This window comes from Anguilla anguilla, chromosome 16 (assembly GCF_013347855.1).
Source record: "Anguilla anguilla isolate fAngAng1 chromosome 16, fAngAng1.pri, whole genome shotgun sequence".
NCBI lineage: Eukaryota > Metazoa > Chordata > Actinopteri > Anguilliformes > Anguillidae > Anguilla > Anguilla anguilla.
In genome coordinates, this window is record NC_049216.1 from 18,228,762 (window position 1) to 18,248,795 (window position 20,034).

Genomic DNA, 20,034 nt, shown 5'->3' on the forward strand with positions numbered 1-20,034 from the left:
GGTGGTAGTGCTAGAACTCTATAAAATAAGGGCAGGTGTTAGTGAGCAGGCAGCTTGTTCACAGGAGTTTAATCCCGAATGTCTGTGTTTCCTAAAGACCTTTAGGAGTAGAGTGAACACTGACGGAACCCCCCATACCCTTGTTTATACTGACACTACTTCTCTACCAATCCACAAATAAACCTGACATTGCTATGCGGTGAACATTGTTTCAGCACCCTTCACCAGGTTCTTCCTCTGCAAGGCAAGATTAACCCATTGATGGTTCACCACCTAGTCATATAAGCTCCGATTCCAGGCCCTTATTTCAATGAGACAACTGTTACAGTTGGCCAGTCCCCCTGCCTGTGCCACAAACTCACACCTGCAGATCTGTATTCTTTGTTATCATTGTATTATTGCTTATTGGCTGTATGGTAATTATTGTACTGCATTTTTCTCCTTAATCTAGCTGATGTTCTAAATCAGGTATTTTTAACAATAAGAATGTACTACAGCATAAGCCTCTTTACTATATTATGAGCCAGGTCAACAGCAGTGAATAGAACTTGCAGGGACCAGCATGCACTTCAGAGGATGTGCACACTGTTCTGACTTCCCTGATTCACAGAGGGTGGTGCACCAATGGGGCAGGCTCGAAAAGTGACCTGACATTCCAAACTGAGGAAACAAATAACACTGGTAAAAAACTTGTCGTTTAAAGAAATAATTTTTTAAAAAAACATTGAAAATGAGTAATGGTTATCAAGGGACTCTTCTGATGAAATTAAGTTTAAAATAAAGATGGATTTTTCAACCTCCACACGTCAAAATACGTCTATATCTCATTTCTCATTGTTTCCGTGCACTGGCCTTCCTTTGACGACAGCTCATCCTGAGTTCCAGACAGTGCTGCCCAGCTCCTGGGCTGCCTGGGCCATTAGTGCTTCCCACATTTACAGGTCTGCACTCAAATTCTCACATCATCTGAACAGTCACTCTTCACCCCTGTGGCCTCTCCACATCCTCAACCCTGTGGCCTTATCCAGACCCTATCTTATATCCTTATTGGTCTGTGTGAGAAGTGACCAAACTACAGCCATCAGATCTGCAAAAATTGGAGCAGACCCAGGCTCTTATTCATAAAGCATCTCAGTGCTTATCTAGGATAAGGCTTCCTCTGCCCCTATGATATGGCTATCCATACTGATCCTAGATAAGCATTCCAAGTATGAAGCTCTTTATGAATACAATCCCCCTCCAGACTTCAGTTACTCAGAATAACCTGGGCCCTACTCTGCCTAGCACCCATTTTCCAATTACTCCACACTAGAGTGTGGACGCTGATCTTGTGTAATGTTGCTCTTACATTCATTATGGTTATTGACTATGAGTACATAAGAATGATGTAAGGTAGCATTGTTTACGGGTCATTGCTTGCCACAGTGTGAACATTAATGCCCAATAAGCTGATATACTGCAGCTTATATAGATCTAAATGAGATAATGTGCACATTTGTAAGATGTACTTACTTTTCTATTCAGGATTACTACTCAGGGTAATTGCACTGTTATATATACTGGAACAATTACAGTTGTCGGTAAGATTTTATAACTGTCTTTTTCAGTTTAATGCTCAATCACTGTATAACTGCCTGTGTTATACTTGTTTTGTCTTGTTGTTATACTTCCTGTTGTGATATGCATTAAATGCATTTTATCAGGATGGACTTGTGTGTGCTCTGGACTGTCTGCTAAATTAAAAAAAAGAATTAGACTGTCTGTGCATTGAAGGTGCAAAGATATACATAACATTCTGCATATGTCCTGCTCACAAAAAATAGGTCATAAAAAATTCCATTATGCCCCCAGAGGTACTAAAACACCCAGTTAATTTGCGTAATTATGGCTGGTGGCCCTTATCCCCCCCCTACCCCGCAAACACATCATAATCAGTAAGACCATCTGGATTGATCCCTGACTCACTCCATGAACCCTCCCACTTGCAGGGAACAATAAATCTCACTTTGATCAATGAAACAACAAACTGCATTGTTCCTTACATATTTAATTTGACATCATTTAGTTTAATGCACAGCATGGCATCGATTAACATCAGTAAGGGCTCAGAACTTATGGAGGCTTTTTGCTGTGCAATCAAATGGTAAACAGCCTACAACTTGCAGAGGAAAGGCTGTCCACGTGTTTCTACCTTGTCACAGGAACGGATTCGGGTGCCTGGCCTGATCCTGCTAAAACAACACGCACAGGACCCAGGTCTAGTTTATCTTTACAAAGCGCCAAAATCCGTCTGCCTCTTAAAACAACAGCCAAGAGGGAGCGCAGGAGGAAAAAGGAATCACACAGCCACCCATGAAATTGAAAAGCTCTGGACCTATTGTTTGAGCTTTTTTCCTCTCAAGTGGAATGTGTGCATCTTTTCTCCCTTATGGAGGAAAAAAATGCCTTTAAAGCAACACAGCCAAAGCACACAGCAGTCTCAGTGTATTACATGGATGGTGATTCTGTTGTGACCTTGTCAACATCACTCTCTTCACAAGAAGGGCGAGCTTCCTCTTCACATTAATGACAAGAAGGATGTTCTTCCTCTCCATGTCAACAACAAAATCATTTATAATGTTGCCATGGAACTGCATCATGTTCCTGAATTTTCAATGTACAATTAATGAGAAGTAACCAATGCCTATAAAATATGTGATGTTGCCAGCTTGCTTTTTTTTCACACCGCAGACTATAGCTAAGCTTGCACAGAGTGGAATCAGAGGAAGGCCTTTCATATGTGGCTTTAACATGCAGTACATGGGCCACCACTGAGGTCCTTTCTGGTTATCTAGATATCTTGTGGATATCTACAAAACGTGTCAAATGTCAGCAAAACTTTCTGGACGGTAAGTGTAAATATAGCCATATTTAACTATTGGGTGAACTGCCCCTTTAAATATTAATGCCAGTTGAAGAACAATCAAATTCACTCTTCATTCTTCAGGTAATACAGAACAGGGCTATACATAGCATTATAGTGAGCACACTTGTCGGGCAGGGTGACATTGCTAGGAAACGCACTGTGGCCTGATGTTGCAACTTGCCTTTTAGTGATGAGGTAATTTCATTGCATTGTGGAATGGGAGAGCAGAGCTTGTTTGCATCATCTGGCAAGTAGGCTGCTACCCTCTTGCCACATTGGTGACAGAGTGGAATGTGCCCATGAGAGTTAGAGCACAGGGGAGTGCTCAGTCAGAGGGAAGGGCAATGTAGCAACCACATCTGGCAGGCAGGGTGATGTCACAAGAAAGAACATAGCAGGCTCACCAATTGTGATTGGCCTTTTGGCAATTAGGTAACATTGCAGTGCTGCAGTGCTCACTGCACTACTGTATAAAAACCGTCCCAGACTTGACAGTTTGCAAAGTAAATGTTTTACATTATTTATATAAGCTTCATAAGAGGCATAATGTATTGCCACTTCATGAATCGTCTTAAATGTGCAGTCACATGTTTTCGTTCCGCTTAAATAATTATCTCAGCCACATGATAACAACTGGTATTTTTGTCAAAATTACAAAAGAGAAAATAAGAATAATTTCGACGCAAAGCAGCCTATGTACTTTAAAAAATAAGAGGTGGAGGTCAGACAGGAATGTCTGCTGGATATTAATTTCAGCCCACTAAGCAATCACACTACTGCTTAATTAAAATGTAAATGCCATTTTGATTGTGTAAGAGACATGGTATGCAAAGGAACAATGTTAAATCATCCCGTAGTGCAGAAAAACTCATTTAAAATCTTAATTAATATAAAATTATTTATTTTCGTTGGTTGATTATGTAAAATATCATTATTTTAAATTATTATTTGGATTGCATGGGCTCTCGAATGATTTACGGCTGGTTAAAATTACTCTAAAACATGTATTGTCATTTAAGATATTTTAAGTGCAGGTTTCAGTTACAACTCCACACTCCTACTAAAAGTCCCAATGTGAAACAATTATAGAGTGCCCGTCGGTACGGAAAATGTTCATAAATTTGCACATTCAATCAGAGAACACTGCGGAGCGATTCTTAGCTCAAAGTTGCAAGTTTTAACTGGCTAGTTCTCCCATCAATCTTTGCATCTCCACGAATAAACGGTTAGCGATAAAATGAAGGCCGCTGAAAATTGATTGGTCGTTGTGTCCCTCATTGAGCCCTCTAACTGGTTCGTCCAACCACCTCCGTCTCGCACTGTCTCGCGGTAGCGGAGTGCTTGAGGAGGCACGGTTGTGGTCTATGCGCTGTGTTGTTTCTGTCTGAAGTTGAGCTGGGCATTTCTTGAGGTGGCTATAATATAGAGTATAAACGCATATACTGTGTCCCAAGGCCTCGCAATACCCCTGAACATTCAGCGTAGAATCAGAAGAGGATACAATCTGTTTGCTGTACAGGTGGGTGGAAGGCATTCGTTTAAAAAAAAAAAGATAAATATCCTTTAATTACCCCTTCTCGCAGCAAGGGCTCGCTAGCTAGCTAACAAGCTAGTGCATTGCTTTGGATAGGGCGAGAACATTAATAGCTAGCTAGCAAGTTAGCCAGTCAACGTTGTGTCCTAACGGCATTGATATAACACGTAGCTAGCTGGCTTGCAAACTGTGTCTTTCCACAGAACCAGCTACTTTTTGACAAGCTATCAAGTTGAAGACATTAAACATGACGTTTAAGTTCGTTGAATCGTTCTAGCTTGTTTGCTTGTTAGCTTTGTGTCTCTGGGATGATGTGTCGCGAAGCTAACCCGCTATCTAGCTAATTTAGCTAGGTTTCTCACCGTTGCATTTCAGTCTGTATCTCACTAATGTTCGCTGGTAATGCTTACATTTCGTTAGACTAGAGCGACTAGTTAGCAAGCTGTGCATTTTTAGAATACTGCTTTTCTGCTAAGTATGGAAGTAGTACTTGTGCATTCATTCAGCAAGCGGAAAATATTGCTTGTAGTAGGACCAAGCAACTGGGTTGTTCTGCAAACCTACTAACATTGATGTGCTCGTGTTCACTCACCCTTCTCCTGGCTGTCTAACTAGACTTTTCGATTCGATCACAGGAATAAGTGTAATGTACCGCTTGCAACCCATAATTCAGCGATTTAATCAGTTTTGTTTTTGCATTCGTTTTGCGCGAGTGTTTCCTAATGTCATTGTAGGATTTGGGTAAACAGCTGACAGTATTGGTGGTATGATTCTGAAATTCATTCGAGCGCTGATATACACCGGTACTGTTGCTCTGACCTCCAGTACAGAGGGATCGCCGTTGTCCTTATTTTTTTATTATCATCAATAAATGTCATTCCTGTTTGAAATGTTTTGACATGTTTTTTCTACTCTGAGGTACCGACATATTTGTTGTGATATAACGTGAATATGGTAATATGGAAATTGTTATTAACATAGATTCTGCGGCACGTAATTCGTCAGAGTGGTCGCTTGTATACTAACGTTAAATCCAAACAAACAGATGTTGTACCACATCAGATAGCTATTCGTTGTGATGCGTCACTTTGATTGGCGGTGATCTGGAATGATAGTGCTTTTTTATATCCTCCAAAGTCTGTATGTCTATTGTCATATTTTGCCGAGTTTATCTATTTTCAATATAGCTCTTGAACCCTCCGGGAATGCCATATATGGGGTAATTTCTCCGACAGTTCCTGCAGGAATTTTACTAATCTAGGTAAAGTACAGGTTGTTCTTGTAATCTTTACTTAGTCTGCCCAAGTCGCACTGCCAGGCTGCAGCGGTTCTGCTCCTTTCCTGGAAATAGTGCAGTGGTCTGTGCGCTGTGTTGATTTTTAATGTAAAAAAAAGCGCTATGGTCAGGCATTGGCAGACTACACGCTGCTATCGAAATGAATGTTATTTATGGCGGATGTGCGTCCTTCCAAAGCCAATTCAAAGATCCCCACTTTAATGAATGTCCTTTTTATTAGCCCATGTGTTTTATGACGCCCTGCCAAAAATAGATCCTATTTTCCAGCGGCAGATATTTTGTGCATAGTATAGTCGCGGGCAGAGGAGAAATTGATCAGTTGGTTTGGTCCTGCTTGAATGACGAAGATCAATAAGCTTTTCAATAAAATGATCAATTCATTCTAAATGGTCTTTGAAGAAACCCTTCAGAGTGCAGGGTTTAATACTAAAAGGCAGTACGGTGATGAGATGTAGGCTTCCAGCTGTAGCTTTGACTTCTCCTCCAGTAAGTGTGCCTGAGTTTTGCACATTAAACCGTGCAAGCTACGACTGGTTTGCCCTTCGTTTGCGCATGGTTTGCATAGTTTCTTTTTTTGGCATGTTAAATTATGTGTCTGTAAGACACCGAAAAGGTTGCGTCTAAGTGTTCACAGTGTGGGTCCTGCTTTGGACTGGCTCAGATGGCAAAGCCCTACCTCGTGTAGGTGGGCATAGCTGGTCCTCCCTGCCTTGAGCGTTTTTATCTCCGGGCTTTACCGCGGATCAGACACATCCGACCGGCAGCATTAGGCAGCGCTGAAACCTGAGTTTCAGCTGGCAGCCCCAGCAGAGCAACCCGCTCGCGCCAGAAGGAGGGGTTCAGAACGGCTCGGCCAGGGGAAAGCTTCCTCAAGTTCAGCGGCTGTTCTGCGGGCAGAGCGCGCTATCGCTTATTCCTACCTATCCGCCGCCGGCTGTAATGTACACCATTTGCAAAAAAATAAAAGAAAATAGAACTGGTGCGGAATGCAAGGTCCTGTTTCAGATAAGCCTGTGGGGACAGATAAGGGATTGAGATTGTCCTCATGATCTCTTAAGCAGTGTATTATTAGTTTAAGTACCCTATTGAGACTTTAATTATCTAGGAAGCAAGCTAAATGTCAGGGGGTTCATAACATTTAAATAATGGTTCACACAGGCATTTTTTTTGGCTTGCTTCATTGGCAAATGCAGCTGCCGTCATACAGTAAAATCTAGTAATGCAAAAATAGCTGTAACATTGTAGCTGTAGCATGGCTCTAATATAGGCACGGCTGTAATATAATATTAAAATATAGAGTGCAAACTGACCGGAGTGTTTCTAAAAGCTGCTAAGTATCCACAAGGCTCCTTTCATGGGTGTTTGATAATGTGACTGTGTTTTAATCCCACGGCATTCCTCATGCTGGAGGAAGGCTGGATCTTTCAGTCGCTATGAGCAGCAGAGGGTGTAAATAATGTAACGCAGATAGGGTATGCTGCATTCATTCTGCCTTCAGTATGGCATTCATTTCTCAGTTTCTTTCCTGGATTTATATTTTGTAAAACTTAAATTAGCTCCCCATTCCTCCCTCGGAAATGAATGACAAATTTAGCTTGATGTGAAAGAGTGTCTCATAAATATGAGTAATATGTCAGTTAAGGACCAGGCATTTTAAGTGTGAGTAATTATTTAAATCCCACTGCTAATTAGAAGCAGGCAGTTGCTTCTACGCATATGGAAGTTTTTCCTTTAGTTTAATTAGTTAATTTTGTGATTTTATTCCTTGGATAAAGTTACATGAGTTTGTCCGTATTGCTTGGTTTTTGAGTGTTTGTTGAGTACTCTACACTCTCTTTCCCCGGTGTGCAGAGTCACTTCAGGACAGTTCCTCTAGGGGCTACACTGTGAAACAAACTAGCAGCATTATTTAAAAGCGTGACCTGATTTATCTCAGGAGCCTTTATGCTCTCTCTCTCTCTCGTCCTGTCAGGAATCCTTGCCTTTCAGTTTTGCAGGAGCTACTCTTGTTCCTCGCTCGCTCGCTCTCCATCTCTGCGGTTCGGCAGCGCACTTCCCCGTTAGCGACACCCCCGTTGCCTTGGCAGTAGGCTTGAAGCAGTGATTGTCTTAAATTCTCACGTCAGACACGTCTGGGTATTGTCTGGCTTAAATCTCCTGACTGGTATCAGGGAAAAGATCAGCCTGCTCCGTGTGCAGCGTCCTTCCTTTGTGATTGGCTGTGCTCTGCCCAAATTGTGGGATCTGAGCAGGATCACCGTTGAGTGCCCTCTGGTAGTGGCGGGAACCCCAGCTGGCGGGGGGGCTCGTTTCTCCCTGTGTTCATGCCTTTCATCCGCCTTTAGCCGGCTGGGCACGTGCCCCTGGGGCCTGGCCTTGGCGCCTCGTTGCGTGGCTGTGCTGGGGCTGGCGCAGGACTCAGGGTGCGATTGCGCCAGGGTGTCGCCACTCAGACGCGCAGCGAGAGCGGGAGGCCGCCGCCCCTGTCTCCTGAAGGAGGCCACAGACCCAGCTCTCCTGCTCGTCAGGGCAAGAAAACAGTTTTTCATGGCGGATATTAAGCCATGTTGTGGAAGGGTTTTATTGGAACGGCAATATTTTTTAAATGCAGAGGATTTGAATTTAGAGATACGTTTGAAAATACACACAGATTGTACTGGAGTGTTTTTGAGAGTGCATTCAAATGTTTTTTTGAATACAAATGAACAAAGTGTGTATTTTTCCCAGTGTTCGTGGAGGATTACGTGGCAACTTCAGAGCTCAGTAAAAAGATGGCCCTGCATTTCCTGTGACTGTGTGTCCAATCACTGCTTCCTGTTTTTAGACTTAGTCCGGGAGAGAGAACACAGAGTTGCTGATTTTGGGTTTCTGCACTGTAAGGAGCTGGGGTGGGAGGGGACATCCTGTTTTGAACCATCTGGGGAAAATCTCATCAATGAACTTCAGATAAGCTTTTTCTAAGACTCAAAGCGTAGTGTGGAATTTATTATTGTTTGCTCACTTAGTGCCTTTGCAGTTTTGATGGAAAGGCGGTTAAACGGAGTCTTTTATTGTTGTTTTTTTGTAGTGGTGGTCGTTTGGCGTGGCTCTGTGTGGGTCAGTGTGCTGGCAGCAGTGGGATTATGGGTAGTGACGTGGCTCTGGCCTGGGAGGCAGATGGCGTGCTCCACGCTGCTTATCCCCCTGCGCTTGCTTCTGAGCAGGAAATCCTCTTCAAATTGCTTTTTACCTCCGCGCTGAACCTAGCAATAAAGTGGCAGTGCTGCTCCTTTCCCCCTGATTTACCAGCTCTGGGAAAGGACAGGTGTCCAGCACGTCAGCCGCTGTATGAGGCTGGGGATCGCTGTCAGATTTTTTGACAGCCATTGAACGTCACCTGCCACATGTTTCACGTCCCCGGCACATGATGGAGTGGTAGATGGAGGTGAACTGCTTGGTGCTGAACCGCGGCAGTTCTGTTGGTCTTGATGTTGGACCAGATCGATGCTGGACTTATCATGCCTCTTTCGGGTCTTAAATGTTTTTTGGGGTGCTGGGGCATGTAGTCATTTTACTGTACTGTCTGTTCTCACTGGTTTGTGTGCCAGAGTATGTGCCACTTTTTTACTGTTGCTGTTCTGTATTGTATTTTTGATAGTGCCACATCTGAAGTTCCTTCGGGACAGATAAAGTAATTCTGTTCTAATGAATGTTAAGCTGTAGGTTAACTGAGCGGGGACTTTTTGATGAAAACGCAACCATGGTTTTGTGCCACAGAGGGATGTGGGTTATTAAAACTGATTACAAGACAACTGCACCTGTATTTCCTGGTACCAGTTACATGGCTGCACAAGACTAAAGACTGTCATGTGTATTTGGGAGAAAAACGGATTATGCATTTTTAAAAACGTTTGAACGCTTGTGGGATTTACATTTTATATTAATGAGGATATTGTGGGAAGCCAGATGTAAATTGCTCACTGAACTGGCAGTCACCAGTTTTAAAAAGGTGCATGGGCGCCACCATTGGGGACTGTAGACTGAGTTTACATGGGTGAAACCACTCGGGGTTAGAAAAGGGGAATACTCACACATTGTTCATGAAAGGAGTGTACGGGCAACCAATCAGTTCCACTGAATTATGATTGCATTTTAGATGTGTATTTTTGTTGTATTTATTGATGTGTGTGTGTAAACTCAATTGTATGTAGTTCCGCCTGGTTTGTGGCACTCACTTGTTTACACAATATGATTTATGCCCAAAATGGTTTGTTTCCTAGAATCCTGTGGGTTCTTGGTTTGATTCTGTGCAGGCGTGCTGTAGTCATATGTGGACTGTGTGGTGTCATTATGAGTGACGCTAATCGCTGTGGCAGGCGCCTGTGTGATGAGAGCCTGTTCTTGGCACATCAGAAAGTTTTGCTGCGTCATCTTCAGCTTTGAGTTTCGGGTGCTGCGAGGGACGGAAACACCGCTCACTTGCGTAATGCATCCCGCTGGAACTTCTCTTCGCGTAGAAGGAGGGAGCAAAAAATAGTGAGCGAGAGAGAGAGAGCTGTGGAAGACAGTGGCAGAATAGGCTGCTGAAAACACGCGCTGGGCGAGTGGTGAAGATGAGGAGCTTATTGAGGGGGGGGTGGGAGCATAAATGCGTATTTCCTCCTGCTGTCAGCACCGCCACAAACGCAGGACATACAGCTAGTGGACAGAGAGGCAGTCCGCTTGACAGAAGCGCTCATGGACTGTGTGTGTCCCGGAGTGGCGCCGGCCAGCGTCAGCCACTGGTAGATGGCACCATATGGCTCGTATTGTTGCCAAGCCCTGAGGTGGTGACACACACTGTGCCCCCGCCCCTTTGACTCCTGCGGACCGGCTTAAGGGGCGGGGCTTTGGGCCGAGAGGCCCGCGAGGTTGTATTCCCCCTGATTCCTCCCTCCTTATCGTGACTGTGTTTATAGGCTCGCTGCCGCGTCCCACTGGGGCTGTGAGAGCGCGCTCAGACGAACGCTCGCTCTGCTCTGAAACGCACGCTGCGGCCGCCCGTCGCCGCTCGTGCCTCGCCAGCGCGCCGTCTCCGCCGGGACAGTCGTGCGTCGGAGGACTGCGCTTCGCGTGCAGGCAGGCAGGCAGGCACACGGGCGGAGCTGGCAGTCTCGTCCTCTCGTCCTTGTGCCTCGTTTCACAGGATGGGATATGGGCGGTGCATCCCACTGACTGGCTTTAATTATCTGCACAGCACTTATAAGGACTGTCGGTCTGTTCATGGAGGCCCATGTGAAGGCAAGTTTTCAGTCCAACTTGTTCTTCTGTCTTAATTGGTCCAAGTTGAATATCCATGTATATGTAGGACACATCATTTCTGCAAATGCTATGCTGTGAAATACTGTATGTGAAACCCTTAAAGTGTTGAAAAATGCAATGATTCTGCAAAGCAAGGGCAGAGATTGGAGCAAAACCCAGCATGCATGCCTCCCTCTGGGGATTGAGTTTTACATTCCTGAAATGAAATGTACTGTAGCTGCACTGCATTGGTCCAATATACTAACAGCCTAATATCTCAATGAAACTTAGCTCACTTTTATGCATTGATCTAATGTACTTACAGGCTAATATCTCAATGAAACGTAGCTCACTTTTATGCATTGATCTAATGTACTTACAGGCTAATATCTCAATGAAACGTAGCTCACTTTTATGCATTGATCTAATGTACTTACAGGCTAATATCTCAATGAAACGTAGCTCACTTGTATGCATTGGACTAATATACTAACAGGCTAATATCGCAATGAAATGTAGCTTACTCGTATGCATTGGACTGATATACTTACAGGCTAATATCTCAATGAAACGTAGCTCACTTGTATGTATTGGGCTAATATACTAACAGCCTAATATCTCATATGTGCAGTAGCAAGACTACAGCTTGGCAGAAACCGGCAGGAACTGGCTCAGGGGTCACATTATCCAGACCACTGATGTGGAATACGCTTGCTAACTGAGTAACCACGGAAGGCCTTGCATTTTAATTGGCTGGCATGGTTGGATCTGTGAAGGTTTGTTGATCCCCAGTGTAATGAGGTCAGCCTTGTAGTATATACACAGATACAGGGTGCTACGTGCCTAAATCAGCTCTGTGTTAGCGAAATAAGGCCTGTTTGGGAAGCAGCCTGTCGTCTCTGAACGCTCGCTCATGAACGACGATGTGCTGAGGCGCGCGTGCTTTGCTCTCGCTCATCCGCTGACGCTCCCGCTGTGTCTTCTGGCAGGCGGAGCAGACGCAGGCCGGCTCCCAGGACTGAGGCGGACGTTTCCAGGAGAGAACTCCCACCGCCGCGCCGCTGTTTTTGCAGGTGAGGGCTGCTAAATCTGCTGTTCCAGACCGGCAGCTGGTGCTCTGGGTGTGCCTGTGAGGGAGACGGGAGGCTCGCGCGCGGGGAATTCGGGCCTTTTCCCCGCGCCGGCGCCAGGCAGAAGCCAAATGCCAGCAGGGTAATTAGCTACCTAGCTCTCCCGGCTCATAGAGAGTGAATTAATTGCTTTGCTGAAAATGACTGTCTGTTGTGTGTCTTTGCTCGCGCTCCCGCGCTAGCCGCTCCGGCGCATTTCTCCTCAGCTGTCTGCTGTTTGTGCATTCATTTCTTTGTGTGCAGACGCGGGGAGAAGACAATGCAGCGTAAGATCTAGGGAAGGCTGTGGAGGATATTCACTTCAAAGCCAGTTCCATCGTTTAAAATCCAATCCAAGCAGAGTCCCCAAACTGCGTGCCGTTTTCCCCAGTGAAGCGCTGTCAGGCTTTGCCAGCTCCTGCCATCTCTGTCCTAATCCAGAAGCTTCTCTGCTTTCTCCCGAGGATGCTCCTGCCAGGGCTGCTCCACGCCCCCGCGCTCTGATTGGCTGGCAAAGAATGCCCGCATCTTTAGCAGTTGAAATTGGATCGCCAACTTTCTTGTCGTCTGGTATTTTATTACACAGTAGCCACTGAAGAAAGAGCAATGTTAACTGATAGTTAGCATTATTGGACTGAAGACTGAAACAAATATGACCCAGCACTCTAAAAACGTCAGTACCATTTTCATTTGATGGCTCTTTGAAGAGAATGCGGGTCATATTAGTACAAAATTTTTCATTTTCTTTGTTTTTAACCACAGCACTACAAAGGCAGAATAGTCCTGCTCGCCGAGAAGAGTTCATTTCACATCAAAAACAAAATAACTTATTCCTCCTTTGATGCTTGTGCAAATTATTATCAAAAGTTTTTTTTCGTGTGATGCAGCAGTTCTGTCGCTGCTGTGAAGATGCTTCCCTTTCATGTTTGAGCCAGATATGGGCTGCATTAGTTTGAAGATGAGGCAGCGGTTTTCACGGGCGGCATTTTCGGAAACTCAAAAGGAGCTCCAGGATTTGTTATGGTGAAGGCTGTATGGAAATCGGAGTGGAACGGCTCATTTGAATTCCAGCCGGATTTCTGAAATGCAAACCCCCATCCCTTACGCACACTAAAGCGCACAAATTAAACTCTATCAAATGGTAATTAAGAGGTCAGCTGTGATGTCGACATATTAAAGTACATCTCACACCTGTGCTGTTTTGAAGTAGCCCCCCCCCCCTCTCCTGGATGGGCTTTTGTTAAAGCGTTGGAGACGGTGGCAAGGCCAGAAGAGTGCTTTAATTAAGATGTGCATGATGTTGCTGAGGGTAATTACAGAGCGGGGTGCTCGGGTGCGGGGGGGAGTCGGTCGACTCTGATCTCTTGGTAGGGAGAGGTGTTGAGCGCGGAGGGGAGCGGGAGGAATCTGGAGAGTAAATTAGCCTTCACACTCTCTGATAGAGCTGCCTATTTTTAATGCACCGGCTGCGGTAATGAGCATCTAAAGCCCTGTTGGAGGAAGCGGTGAGACGGGGGAGGGGGCGTGGGAGGGCGGGGGAGGGGACGGGGGAGGGCGGGGGAGGGGATGGGGGAGGGGGCGGGGGAGGACGGGGGAGGGCGTGGGAGGGGACGGGGGAGGGCAGGGGAGGGGGCGGGGGAGGGCGGGGGAGGACGGGGGAGGAGGCGTGGGAGGGCGGGGGAGGGGGCGTGGGAGGGCGGGGGAGGGGACGGGGGAGGGCGGGGGAGGGGGCGGGGGAGGGGACGGGGGAGGGGACGGGGGAGGGCGGGGGAGGACGGGGGAGGGGGCGGGGGAGGGCGTGGGAGGGGGCGGGGGAGGGCGGGGGAGGGGACGGGGGAGGGCGGGGGAGGGGACGGGGGCGGGCGTGGGAGGACGGGGGAGGGGACGGGGGAGGGCGTGGGAGGGCGGGGGAGGGGACGGGGAGGGCGGGGGCGGGAGAGGGTGGGGGTTTAGCAGCTGGCTGGCGGGCGCTCTAATGCAGCGTGTCGCTGTCTCCGTGTCGTGACCCTGAGCAGAGGGAGGCCCCTGCGGTCCGGCTCTTTGATAACATCCTAACCCCGGTGCTGACCCCTGCCGAAAGGCTTCTTATCGCTCTGTGTATCCCTCTCCTCTCCCCCCTTTCTCCCTCTCTCTCTCTCCTGCTGCATTCTCTCTGTGCCTTTCTGCCTCACCTGCACCCCTCTCTCGCTATTCCCCCTTTCCCCCCTTTCTTTCGCTCCACTCTGTGTCTCCTTTTCTTTTTCTCTCCCCACCCCCCACCGTGGCTTCTCCCTCGCTCTCTTTCTCTGGTATGGGGGCTCACGTCTGCGTGGGCTGGTCTGTCCCTCCTGTAAAGGCCAGGGTCTCCTCCCAGAAGGGGGGGGGGGGGGTTCACAAGGGGCCCATTCGCCGGGGCCAGTGACCCCCCGACGGCGCTGCGCTCCGACTCCTCAGCGCTCCCGTCATACCGGCACGAGCGCGCGGTAAAGTTTAGGCACTTCAGCGGGAACACGAAAAGGAGCTGTAGACTTAAGACTGTAATGGATGGGAGGCATGCGGGATCAATACAGCAGCGCAGCCAGCGGGGTTTATGGTGCCCGTCACACTGGTAATCAATGCACGGCCCGCGCTGCCGGTTTCAGACACGCAGCGGCCGGGGGGGCGGGGCCGCTAAGCTGGGCTTTGTGGGATTTAGCGGGGCGATTGGGGGGGTTTTGTGGGTTGAGTTAAGGTCAGGGAGTTTAAGTGCGCTGTGGCTGCTTTTATTGTGCAGATTTCGGGGTGCGCACTGGGGCTCCCGGGACCGGAGTCTGCTGTCCTTTAATTGCGCGTCTGCCTCACGCATGCTTGTGCTGGGACATGTGGAGCAGCGGCGCCTGCTTGTGCGTGCGTCTGCGCTCTGAGTGTCTGAACCCGGTCTTACCGGCAGAGGAGACGCGGAGGGCCGGAGACGCACGCCACGCGTTCTGAGCCACGGCCGCTGCCGCGAACGCCGTGCCGGGCTGAACGCCTCTGGCTCGCGATATTCTCCCCCTGTAAGCTCCCCTAGCAACCACAGCTGGCCAATCGGCAGCGCTGTAAATCGGTCCGAGTCGCAGCGGCAGGGTGAAGGTTTATCTCAGCGGATTCTGAGCCGAGGTTCTCTCCGTTTGCACGGCATGCCAAGCCGTATTAGAATCAGGCCCAGCCCAGCTCAGGAAGCTAATGCTGCTCTTGTTCTGGTTCTAGCTCTGGAAGCTAATGCAGCTCTTGTTCTGGTTCTAGCTCAGGAAGCTAATGCTGCTCTTGTTCTGGTTCTAGCTCAGGAAGCTAATGCTGCTCTTGTTCTGGTTCTAGCTCAGGAAGCTAATGCTGCTCTTGTTCTGGTTCTAGCTCAGGAAGCTAATGCTGCTCTTGTTCTGGTTCTAGCTCAGGAAGCTAATGCTGCTCTTGTTCTGGTTCTAGCTCTGGAAGCTAATGCAGCTCTTGTTCTGGTTCTAGCTCAGGAAGCTAATGCTGCTCTTGTTCTGGTTCTAGCTCAGGAAGCTAATGCTGCTCTTGTTCTGGTTCTAGCTCAGGAAGCTAATGCTGCTCTTGTTCTGGTTCTAGCTCAGGAAGCTAATGCTGCTCTTGTTCTGGTTCTAGCTCAGGAAGCTAATGCTGCTCTTGTTCTGGTTCTAGCTCAGGAAGCTAATGCTGCTCCTGTTCTGGTTCTAGCTCAGGAAGCTAATGCTGCTCTTGTTCTGGTTCTAGCTCAGGAAGCTAATGCTGCTCCTGTTCTGGTTCTAGCTCAGGAAGCTAATGCTGCTCTTGTTCTGGTTCTAGCTCAGGAAGCTAATGCTGCTCTTGTTCTGGTTCTAGCTCAGGAAGCTAATGCTGCTCTTGTTCTGGTTCTAGCTCAGGAAGCTAATGCAGCTCCTGTTCTGGTTCTAGCTCAGGAAGCTAATGCTGCTCTTGTTCTGGTTCTAGCTCAGGAAGCTAATGCTGCTCTTGTTCTGGTTCTAGCTCAGGAAGCTAATGCTGCTCTTGTTCTGGTTCTAGCTCAGGAAGCTAATGCTGCTCTTGTTCTGTCCTATACAACATCCGCAGAATCCGCCCCTTTCTCACCACCTACTCAACCCAGCTCCTGGTCCAAGCAATGGTTCTATCCCGCCTGGACTACTGCAACTCTCTTCTGGCTGGACTACCGGCATCTGCCACCAGACCCCTGCAGCTCATTCAGAATGCTGCGGCTCGTCTGGTCTTCAACCTCCCCAGACACTCCCACGTAACTCCCTTGCTCACTACCCTCCAATGGCTGCCTGTTATAGCTCGCATCAAATTGAAAACATTGGTTCTAGCATACCAGGCAGTCAAGGGATCAGCCCCAGCATACCGTCACAAGATATTCAAACCCTACATGCCAGCCAGATCCCTCCGTTCTGCTACCTCAGGACGCCTAGCACCTCCCCCTCTTCGCACCTGCACTTCCAGAACACGTCTCCTGTCTGTTCTGGCCCCACGATGGTGGAATGACCTCCCTGTGGAGGTCAGAACAGCTGAGACTGTGACCCATTTCAAACGACGACTGAAGACCCACCTCTTCAGGCTGCACCTCTCCCCATCCCTCCCTTCCCCCCCTGTAAATGACTAAACTTAGGGTTGTAACTAGGCAGCTGTTTAATAGGTGACTTAGTTGATGCGCCAGTCTTAACGACTACTTGTATTTTTATTTATTTTTATTTTTCCATAGATTGCGTTGTTGCCGTTCTCGTTGTTAGTGTTAATCAGTTAACCACCAGGGTCCAAGTTGAACTATGCGGTTGTTCCCTGTACTTGGACCGGTACTTCTCTCTAGGGGTTTCGTCATACTTGTTCCTGGTTATGGTTATACACTTTGTTGTACGTCGCTCTGGATAAGAGCGTCTGCCAAATGCCTGTAATGTAATGTAATGTAATGTTCTGGTTCTAGCTCAGGAAGCTAATGCTGCTCTTGTTCTGGTTCTAGCTCAGGAAGCTAATGCTGCTCTTGTTCTGGTTCTAGCTCAGGAAGCTAATGCTGCTCTTGTTCTGGTTCTAGCTCAGGAAGCTAATGCTGCTCCTGTTCTGGTTCTAGCTCAGGAAGCTAATGCTGCTCTTGTTCTGGTTCTAGCTCAGGAAGCTAATGCTGCTCTTGTTCTGGTTCTAGCTCAGGAAGCTAATGCTGCTCTTGTTCTGGTTCTAGCTCAGGAAGCTAATGCAGCTCTTGTTCTGGTTCTAGCTCAGGAAGCTAATGCTGCTCTTGTTCTGGTTGTGATGCGACTCCAGTTTCTTTAGGAGTCGCCTGTGTTTTGCCTGGCTGTGGATACAGGGTGGTATTGCCGGAGTCGATGCTGAGTCCTGTCTATCTGGCTCAGGTGTCCCGTCGTGCTTTGGGGGCTTGTGGAGGCCCCCTCTCGGCACCCAGGTCCGGGACACAGGGGCGGTGTGGCTGTGGCCTCGCCCCCCCCGTTCCCCCACGCACACGGCTCGTGAAAGAGCGGGGCTTTCACCAGTCAAACAGAGCCCACAGCAGCCGCTTGGCATGCGTGAGCAGTCTGCACACCCCCCCTTACCCCACTCATATCTGAAGACCAGCGCTGGCTTTGAGAGGGAAACCTGACGGCGGCAGTCTGCTGGGCCCCACCTGCCCAGCGCTCCCTGACCGCGCGGTAAGGGCTCGCGCTCGCGTGCGGACACCGTGCGGTAAGGGCTCGCGCTCGCGTGCGGACACCGTGCGGACACCGCGCGTCTGCGGCGACGGGCTGCCTCAGCCTAGCGTCGATGCGCCCAGCTCTCTCTCTCCCTCACCAGAGAGCGCCATCGCTCCTCACGGCTGACAGCCTCAGCACGGGGAGGGGGGGGGACCAAAATCTGCCTAATTACTGTGTCTACAAATGTTTATCTGGTGATTAAACACCAAGCTTTCTCTGATTAAAGAAATGTATACTGTAATAATAGTCCTTTAACGGCGTGTAGATCATGCACCAGCGAAGCTGTCTTCTGCGTCTGCACACATCGCCGTGCGCCTGCGGCCTCAGAGAACAGGGGAGCGCCGCGTTCGCAGCCCCCCCTCACGTCAGGGGGGCGGGGCCTGGATTACATCAGCACTGCACACCTTTAGCACAGAAGTGCCCACTCCTGGTGTGAACTTTAGCAGCAAACGGTCATCGGTTGTGTCACTTCCTGTTAGTCAGGCCTTGGGTCTGATACCCAGCAGTGTCTGCCTGCAGGGATGTTGGCTCTGTGGCCTGTGTGACTGTGCGTGCACTCAGTGACATTCTGAGTGGTGTGTGGATGGAGCGAACATGCGAACACACACGCACAAACACATACACACTCACACGCACAAACACACACACACACACACAGTTCAGATCCGCCTGAAAGCAGCGTCTGTATTTTTCCACAGTACACAGTGGCAAAGCGTCATTCTCAGTAAGTCATCATCATCTTCAGCCCTTGAGGAGAAGCACAATAAGAGGGCCGCGTGTGAAGTGTGCTAATAGAAGCTTGGCACCACAGTGGAGTCAGAGCCCCCTCCTGTACCCACACACTCCTGAAGCCCCCCTGTTGAGCTCCGGGGATTTTCATCCATTCAGGGTTTAGGGGGTGTGACTGACCTGGGAAGCACACCGCACAGGATGAGATTGAACACTCACTGATCATTTTCTCCTCTCCTCTCCTCTCCTCTCCTCTCCTCTCCTCTCCTCTCCTCTCCTCTCCTCTCCTCTCCTCTCCTCTCCTCTCCTCTCCTCTCCTCTCCTCTCCTCTCCTCTCCTCTCCTCTCCTCTCCTCTCCTCTCCTCTCCTCTCCTCTCCTCTCCTCTCCTCTCCTCTCCTCTCCTCTCCTCTCCTCTCCTCTCCTCTCCTCTCCTCTCCTCTCCTCTCCTCTCCTCTCCTCTCCTCCCCTCCCCTCCCCTCCCCTCCCCTCCCCTCCCCTCCCCTCCCCTCCCCTCCCCTCCCCTCCCCTCCCCTCCCCTCCCCTCCCCTCCCCTCCTCTCCTACATCACTGCTTTCCTGAAGCTGCAGCCTGGACGGTTGCTGTTTTAAAAACAGCCCAGTTTCCCCCCGACGGATTTACAATTTTTGGGGCTGCTGAAGGAAAACAAATGAGTACAAGGACAGCCAGCGCCGCGCTACAAGCTGCCTGTTCAGAGGGAGCCGTCAGTCAGGCAGCCAAGGGGAAGGGAAACAAATGGAATACTTTCTCTAATGAATGTGCTCTGGGGTCTGGCTGTGCGTGTGCTGAGCGCTGTCACGGTGACGGGGGGGTGGGGGGGGAGGGACACCTGCCGCTGCTTTAGATCGCTGCCTGCGCTGGGGAGATAAGTGTCCTGACCTTCAGCCGCTCGGGTGAGGGGAGGCTGCCACGCTCAGATTATCGGCACATTTCCAGCCGTCTGCCGGCAGCCCAGAGGCTCCCCTGAAAGGCCGGCCCCTCGCCTTTCGGCTGGCTTACGCCCCCCACACCTTAATGACGTTCTTCCACACATTTACTGCCACACAAGTCTTACGGGGGGGGGGGGGGGGGGGGGGGGGGGTGAGCATAGAGAGGAGATACAGCGTTAGAACCGGCGGTGCTTCCTCAAAGCTAGTCCCGAAACTCCAGTCACAGTAGCAGTTCATTTAGTGGGGGTCGGCCTGACTTGCAGAACTGCCACAGAGAGGTGGGCGCGTCTGCAGCACACCTGAGTGCTTTGCTTGGACATCGGGCGCGAACACAGGGCTGCTGGGTTCAGTCACCCCAATGTGCGCGCCCGTCTGAGCTGTTCTGATTGGACGGAGGACCTAGTGTAATTGGGTATTAGAAATGGGGAGAAATACACTGGGGCGCAGCAATCTTTTAAAGCGCACTTGTAGAAGGAAGGCCCTCCTTAATGAGCTGTCGGGGAGTTTTTCGCGTAGCGTAGCGGGAGGAGACATGATGTAATGAGATGTCTGTGGGCAGACTCGTGCCCTTTCGTCCGTCTCTC

The 20,034-nt window shown here is 49.0% G+C and overlaps 1 protein-coding gene across 2 annotated transcripts in view; it reads left to right on the forward strand.

Annotated features, from left to right (window-relative positions):
• The first annotated feature begins 4,228 nt into the window (after nucleotides 1–4,228).
• Nucleotides 4,229–20,034, forward strand: part of LOC118215235 (D-glucuronyl C5-epimerase B) — a 50,853-nt gene continuing 35,047 nt past the window's right edge. The window contains exons 1-2 of one of the 2 annotated variants that reach the window (XM_035395796.1): nucleotides 4,229–4,424; nucleotides 11,985–12,068. The gene's annotated coding sequence lies outside the window, so the exon portion shown is untranslated. The remainder of the gene's footprint in view (nucleotides 4,425–11,984; nucleotides 12,069–20,034) is intronic. The other variant, XM_035395799.1, reaches the window with a different exon arrangement.